The 8,463-nt window shown below is 44.4% G+C and overlaps 1 long non-coding RNA gene across 1 annotated transcript in view; it reads left to right on the forward strand.

The window, feature by feature from the left end:
- Positions 1-5,476: 5,476 nt before the first annotated feature.
- Positions 5,477-8,463, forward strand: part of LOC104670250 — a 19,217-nt gene continuing 16,230 nt past the window's right edge. The window contains exon 1 of the long non-coding RNA XR_749116.1: positions 5,477-5,650. This is a non-coding gene — a long non-coding RNA (uncharacterized LOC104670250). The remainder of the gene's footprint in view (positions 5,651-8,463) is intronic.

The following is an 8,463-nucleotide window of genomic DNA, read 5'->3' on the forward strand; positions in this document are numbered from 1 at the left end:
GTGATTTATGGAAAAAATACTGGCAATTGCTGCCATAAAGATACAAGTGATCACAAAAAATTAATTTGACAGTGTAAATGGGAATATTGCATGAAACTCAGAATTCTTCTTTAATAATTTTATTGACAATTAGCAACTCTGCAAATCTCTTTCTGACTTTTTATTTGTATAGTCTAAACATATACCTAAAAATGCAAACATCCGTTGTCCTGAAGGAGCCATGGGTTATGCCAGTCCTTGTCTCTGAAACTGCTGCCAGCACAGCTTGGGGGCTTGGCAGTGCCATTAGCTCAGTACTGAGCCACAAAACCAGAAATCTGATCTCCAAAGGGACCACGCAGGGTGGCCAGAGCAAAGCAAGATTTCAGCAGAATGAACTAAATTCCCTTCTGCTCAAGTCTGTGCAGAACTTTCTTGCCTTACAAAGTCATATGAAAACATATCCTTTAGTTTCTGCTTCTAATTCTGTCTCCAATAAAGAAGAAAAACAAAGTCAAGAGGACCAAATGGGGAACAAACTCTAGGCCACCCTTGATAGCAAAACTATTCCATGTCATAGTTCAGGCAAAATCCAAGACTCTCAAGTCAAGCAAACAAGTACTAAAGTGAGTCACTGGCCCACAAATTGCACTAATCACCAAATCCTGAAACCCACCTTCTCTTGCTGAATTTGAGCAGATAGTAACCAAGAATACAAATGGAGAAAGGGGGTTTGGCATGTGCAAAAGCATTAATGGGTGAAAGTAGCTCCCTAATTGTTATTTAAGGGACATTGTGGGCTTACATCTCCCCCAGAAATATCTCTACCTTAAAGCTTATGACTGTCAGTCTTTCATGCTTTTAAGTTTTTAAGCCCTGAGCACAAAACTGCAAATCTCCCTTTGAGGGGATGGCACATGAACCTGTGCATCTCACATGGGACAAGTACTCACTGAGTAGCCACTATATGCTGGGCACTGTTCTAGATGCTGTGGATACAGCAATTGATTAAAAAAAACTAAAGTCTCTCCCCCCTTAAGAATTTGTATTCTACCCTATCATAGGTATCACCAATAGAATGTTTCTGACGTTCATTTTGATGTTACAGCCTACTTGGAACCACATTAGAATTAGTTTGTCAAAGCAAGTTCAAGAGATGATGAACACTGCCCAGGTAGAGCAGGCCAAGACACGGCCATTAGACACGGCCATTCTGACTGTCAGGAAAGGATGAAGTCTAAGATCCTGGGCACTGAATCCCTAGGAGTATGCGTGTGTGTGTACGCACACTTACACACACCATGTTTGGCATGGATACTGGAAGTAGTCATGCAAAGAAAACTGAGGCAAGTTTGCCAACCTCAAGATTTATCCTAGGCCTGCCTCAAACAAAAATGGTATGCGAAAGCACAATAAATTGATACCCACAAAGTACTGTGCCAAAGCAACATTGCCATCTCTATTGTGAGTCTGATGAGTTTCATTAACTATTTACACAGGCTTTGCTAATTGCAAAGGGCACTTGGGGAATTCTAAGATGGTGCATACTTTTAATGGGAGAATAGAAATTCTGCATCTGACAACACAGAGTTTTAAAATAAGCTGGGGGAAGCAAAATGATGCAAACGGAAATGTGACAGGCCCTAGTGTCCGCCTGGTTTAAAGAGAGCCCCTGAGGTTGTGCTTGGACCCATGACCCTTATCCCAGCCCAGCTGTCTGAACCGGGGGGGGGCACCGGATCCCATCTGGAAAACTCAGATTATCATTTTTGGTAGTTTGTAAATGGAGCTATACAACCTTAATTTAGTGTGTAACTCTTTTATCTAGAGTATCTCACTAATTCCAAAAAAAAAAAAAAAAAACTTATGAGGGATTGCTGACCCAATTTTAAAAGCATAATATTGAAGGTCATGGAATAACCTCTTCTTCTCCCCTATCCCACAGGCGAACTGAAAAGCAACTCATAATAAAATGGAAAGCAGTATGAAATAGGTGTAAAGAAACTGTTCGTATACCTGACAGTTTTGCAAATACTGATTTTCGTATCATGGAGAGGCTCTAGATCGTGTTTTCCAAAGATGGCTAAAACAGAATCATCTCCCATTCCCTATGCTCTTCTAAGACCTTGCCATTCATTTTCCCATTAAGAGGTCAAGTCCAGTTCACCTCCTTTTGAATCTGGTTGGGCTTGTGACTTGCTTGTAACCAAGAGAATGCAGCAGAATTAGTGCTGTGTGATTTCCAAAGCTAGATCACAAAAGGCAAGTCGGCTTCTGCCTTCCAAGCTGAGGCATTCGCCTTTGGATTCTGTGCCACTGTGTAAAGAGTCTGACCATCCTAAGACCACCATGTTGTGAGGAGGCCCAGGTCACATGGAGAGGTCACGTAGATGTTCCAGTGACAGCCCCAAATGAGTGTCTGCTGACAACCAGCATCAGCCACCACACACACAGATGATAACATCTCCAGGACTCTAGTTCCCAGGTGCCTGCATGTCCCCAGGCTCTGAATCCTCCAGCGGAGGCCCAGACACTGTGGAGCACGTGCAACGCATGCCATCCCTGTCATGTCCTGTCAGAGTTCCTCATCCACAGTATTCAGGAGAATATAAAATGGTTGTTCTATGCCACTACATTTTGGAGTTGTTGGTTTCCCAGCAGCACAAAATGGAACAGAGGCTTAAGTTTACTCTTACCCTAGAATTCCAGGAGATCCTACTGTATTCTCTTTTACTCTTCTGTAGATTTTGAGGACTTCTACTAGGTTGCGAGGATCTCTATCACTTGCTGTCAAACCACTAAAATTAATATAAAATTGGTATTCAAACTGGGGTTGCAGAGAAAAAGTGTCAGAGTGGATCGGGACCAGCAAGAAGTTCTTGTCCTGGGGTAGAGAGCCGCAATGCACGTTTAACGACAGCAGTATGTCTTGTTTCTTGGGAATCAGATGTTTTACTTCATCAGATAGCTAGACTTTAGAGGAATTCATCATTTTAAATGTCAGAATATCAGATTGAGTTATTGATTCCTTATGGCCTTCAGTAAAGGTCAGAGAAGTGGCAAGCCTCAGCCAACGCTGCTCAGTGGAAGTCAACAGAAGAGAGAATAGAGGATAGCCCACTGACGCAGAGGGCCAGAGCACAGCACAGCATCCACTATTAGTTTGGCCAAACTGTGGTGGCCACCATGGGTGTGTGTGTGTGTGTGTGTGTGTGTGTGTGTGTGTGTGTGTGTGTGTGAGAGAGAGAGAGAGAGACAGAGAGAGAGAGACAGAGAGAGAGAGAGAGATTATGAACTGATTGAAAAACTGAAGATTACCAGCAGTTGGATTCAGGATACATAGGAGGAGCCAGAAATGTTAGCAACCCTTCAGAATATACCTTCTCCACCACCAAGTAAAAGTGATGATTCCTCCCCTTGTAATACTCGGTTGTCTGTGATGCAACATTTTGGCAAGACTCCAAAGCAGATTTGGGAAGAAATGCACCCTGAAATCCATGCCAAAACTCCAATCTGTAATATCGTGCTCATGCTCTGAGGTCATTAAGGAAAAAAGTCATGAAAAAAGGTGGAATCCCAGAATTTCCTCTAAAAATCAGAAGACTCACAGGTATGGCTTAGCCCTGAAAGTATAGCCAGCCAGGAGATTCACAAAGATGTTTCAACACTATTCCGGACAAATACAATTCTCAAAAATGAAACCTGCACATGGCTGACCATAGTTTTACAAGAATGGTCATGCAAGAAAAATCCCTTAAACTAACAGCCCCCTGAAATGTTCAAGCATAAGTATAAACAATGTTGGTAATGGCTGATTGTTACTAAGACCTCCCTGTCCTACCTCCACAGAGAAAATCCCCCAGATGCTCTGGAAGAACAATGGCCAAGCAAAATTCTCGCGGAGGACAGAGTCTGTGGCAGTCCTTCTGGGTGACCAGGTAATTTACTTTGTTATCACATAGATTAATCAGCAAATTAACATTTATGAGCATTGTCAGTCATTTCATTTACTTCATCATCCCTGTAGAAGCCTCCAGTCTCAACCAACATGCAACATGATCTTAGTGATTTGTTCAGCCTTCCTCCTTTATTGATTTTTTTTTTTTTTCGAGATGGAGTTTCACTTGTCGCCCAGGCTGGAGTGCAATGGCACGATGGCTCACTACAACCTCTGCCTCCGGGGTTCGAGGAATTCTCCTGCCTCAGCCTCCCGAGTAGCTGGGACTACAGGCGCCCACCACCATGCACAGCAAATTTTTCTACTTTTAGTAGAGACGGGGGTTTCACCATGTTGGCCAGGCTGGTCTCGAACTCCTGACCTTGGGTGATCCACCCTCCTTGACTTCCCAAAGTGCTGAGATTACAGGCATGAGACACCATGCCCGGCCTATTAATTTTTTTTTTTTTTTTTTTTTTTTTTTTTTTGAGACAGGATCTCGTTCTATCACCCAGGCTAGAGTGCAGTGCAGTGGTACAATCACAGCTCATAACAGCCTTAAATTCCTGAGTTTAAAGATCCTCTCACCTCAGCCTCCAGAGTAACTGGGGACTACAGGTGCATACCACCATCCTCAGCTAATTTTTTTCATTTTTAGTGAAGATGGGGTCTCACTATATTGCCCAGGTTGGTCTCAAACTCCTGCCCTAAAGTGATCCTCCCACCTCAGCCTTTCAAAGTGCTGGGATTACAGGTGTGAGCCATTGCACCCACCTTTTTTCTCATTTTGAAAATGTAAAAAATTGAAACAGAAATAGGGGAAAAATGAATCTCACCCAGAGGTAACAGGCTCCAAAAAGTCTCTCTAGATGAGTGATGGATTTTTCATTTGTCTCCTCGTTGTGGGGGCAGGGGGCAGTGAGTGTGTTTGCAGTTGTGCTTGTATCCTATTACATGGGATGCCTTTTGATGTGTGGGATGACAGGTGTGTGTCATTGAGGGACAGATGCTGGTAGTGTCTTGGGTACAGCTCCCTGGAGCAGAACCTGAGAAGGGGATGTTTGTGCAAGACATTTATTAATGGAGTGCACTCACAAGAAACATGTAGGGGTTGGTGGGAGCCATATCTGGAAGGGAGGAAAGAAAAGTGAAAAAGGATGTGGTCTCCAACGCAGTCGGGCTTCAGCCTGATCCCATGGGGCCTCTGGGGAATAAACCGTACCACAGAGTCTGCTCAGTCTTGGGGCATGAACGCAAGGTGGTTTTTTTGTTTGTTTGTTTGTTGTATTTTTTTTTTCCATAAAGCAGTCAGTTATTGGCCCAGCACTACAGGAGAAGATACAAAGAGCCTAGGTCCCTTCAAGGGGAGGGACTTCCCTATCTCCCGGGGGCACTGGCTCCGCTTTTCAGCCACCTGCCCAAGATGCCTAGGCCTGCAGGAGGGACCAGAGGCAGATGATGTAGACAATGATGATGTCACAGAGACAAGTGAGAAATAATGGAAGCAGCTCCATTCCCCATGGCAGCTGTGCAGAGACGCTTGCCAGTTGGAGCCATCAGTAGCAGCCCCAGGGATATCCAGGACATCAGCACATAGAACCAGTGAAAGGGTCCTCCCTCATAGTGACTCATGTCATAGACTCAGATTTATACAAACAAAAGCTGAGTAAACCATGAAAAGAGTCTCTGGCATTTTCAACAATATCACCACAGAGGAACCGTATTGATTTCCTTGTAAGTATTTAGAATTTTCTCTCTTAAAATGTTATATCCAGTTTTTATCATCTCTTTTAAATTTGTAGAAGAGCATTTCCCAAACTCTACTAAAGCGACAGATTTCCATATCCATCTCTCCCGCCAACATCCAGGCACGTGCAGGGTACTGGGAGAGGCGACAGGTCCCATAACAGGGGACTTCACAGTGTGACGGGGATATTCAACCTGCACCTGTTCCTTGCACCGTACTCCATCCAGCTCTTGGCTCTTCCAGTCATTTGGGCTCCTGTCTTTCCTGGAGGAAGCCTGGTAGTATCTCCCAGGGACACTGGGTCAACTTTTCAGCCACCTGCCCGAGATAGATGGGACCAGGGGCCAGATGATGTGGACAATGATGATGTCACAAAGAGAAGTAAGATATAAAGGAGGCGACTTAGCTGGCAAGGTGACGTGCTGGGTTCTGAAGAAGATGAGAAATACCAGGCCAGGCTGTGCTTTGCCTCTTGGCCTCTCCATTTTCCTTCCTGACTTTTTTCAGCCACAGTGAATCTCTAAGACCTAGTTTTGGCAGAAGGCAGTACCAGAGGGAGCTGAGTTGTTGAACATTATGTGCGATCACGTAATAACTGCAATCAGAAGGGAAACACGCAGAGTTCTGGAGAAAGAGAAATTTGCGTTTGTGGACACCTGCTGGGAGCTAGGCACTTTCAAATAGTTCCTGTCACCTAACTTAAGTATCATTACTCAAGTGTTAACTTAAGTATTATGCAGAGAAGTCGAATAATTAGAAAAGTGGCATGACTTCTACAAGGCAACATGACAGCTAGAATTTAAATGTAAAACTGCCCGATTCCAAATCCACACTCTTTTTTTTTTTTTTTTTTTGAGGCAGAGTCTCGCTCTGTCACCCAGGCTGGAGTGCAGTGGCGCAATCTCGGCTCACTGCAAACTCCACCTCCCGCGTTCACGTCATTCTCCTGCCTCAGCCTCCCCAGTAGCTGGGACTACAGGCGCCCGCCACCACGCCCGGCTAGTTTTTTTATATTTTTAGTAGAGACGGGGTTTCACCGTGTTAGCCAGGATGGTCTCGATCTCCTGACCTTGTGATCCACCCACCTTGGCCTCCCAAAGTGCTGGGATTACAGGCTTGAGCCACCGCGCCCGGCCCCAAATCCACACTCTTTCTACTACAAGGCCTTGCCCCCTTCTCTGGGCTACATCGACATCAGAGTTGCGGGGGGAAGAGGCCATGTCTAACGAGAGCCCCCTTTACATGCCAACCTAGTCATGGTCACGGTAGTGTGATGACTGAAAACAAAAAGGAGCCAGGATGAAAAATTTGTCTCTGAGGACCCAGAGTAATAAAATCCCAGGATAAGGAAGGCCTTTAGCGGATATATGGCCTGCTGTCTTGTTCAGTCTAGAAAACGCCTCCTCAGGGTCCTGCAGACGGTCACCTCCCTCTGCGAGAGGATGTCCAGTGGGAGGGGAGCCACTTCCCCAGGCCTCCCTGGCCCTAATGTCAGAAGGTGCTTTCTTAGACTGAATCAAAATCTCTCTCCCTATGTCTTCTCATTGCTTCCTGTTCTTTTCTCTGGAGCAGCACAATGTAAACAAGGTTATTTTCTTTTGTGCACATCAGAATTTCATATTCAAAGGGGTCCGGGCCGAACACCCTCTTTTCTCTCAATGATCCCAGCTATGACACAGTTTTCCCACCTTCAACATCCTGGAGGCCCAAGACTATTCAAATATGCCACAAATATCTCTAATCACATCCTGTGATTATGGCTTGGATAGAAGATAAACACTATTTCCATAATGATGAACGTAAGACATTTGAGATTTTTTAATTTTTAGAGTTGTTATTTTGAATTATTTACCTTCTTAAATCTAAAAAATACTCCCTTTAGAACTCTTCATTTCTTTCCTAATTTCTCTATCCTATTCTCAAGCAGGGCCTGCCAAACGCATTGCTCGTAAGGCTGTGATACCAAACTGCACAGGAAAAGCTTAATCTTCAAGAACTGTAGCTGTCCTCCTAGACATCCACATCTCCTTGCCCTAACCCTTTGATTTATGTTACTGTTTTTAAGTCCCATTTTCCAGGCATTTGCTAAGCCAGTAGAGAACTGGGCCAGTTTCCAAAGTCCTGCTAAGAAGTTAATGTTGAATAAAATTTTTTTCAATGCAGCAATTGATCCGCGTCATTGCCTGTTTGGGCTTCCCAACCGCAGCCCCAGGCAATCAAGGAGAAGGCTTATGCCATTTAAACATCTCCCTTCCAGCAAAAGAATCTGGATTGCTTTGTCAGAAAAGTAAAAAAGAGACATGTCCAAATTATAACTCATCTCTCTACCTTCAGCCTTATCAACTATTTTAAGTATCATAACAACTACTCACTAATTGCCTCAAGTCTCATTTTCTCAATGTGATTTCAGTCACTCGGTCTTCAAAGATTATTTTATAGAGCAGCAGACAGGTCCCAGACCAACTCTGTTCACTTCTCAAACTCCTGTTCCATGCCCAGAAGCAACCCCTTTCCAATGACTAGACAGGGGCTGGGGACATTTAGAGGCCTGGGTACATAATCTCAAGGCTGGACAACTATGAAGAGTCAACCCATTCCCAGAGCTCCTTGCAGAATTGGCTGAGGCCGCTGTTGCCATCCCATTGAGGTTCAAATATTAATACCTCCTGGCCCAACCCAATCGTCTCACCTCCAACAGGTGTTGTTCCGCAGCCTTAGTGGGGAGTAGCGTTCTTTCCCATTAAATCAGCTATCTGCATGTAAATATCACAGTCTGTTTCCCGTGAAAACCAAACAACTA

Source organism: Rhinopithecus roxellana, chromosome 21, assembly GCF_007565055.1.
Source record: "Rhinopithecus roxellana isolate Shanxi Qingling chromosome 21, ASM756505v1, whole genome shotgun sequence".
Classification (NCBI taxonomy): domain Eukaryota; kingdom Metazoa; phylum Chordata; class Mammalia; order Primates; family Cercopithecidae; genus Rhinopithecus; species Rhinopithecus roxellana.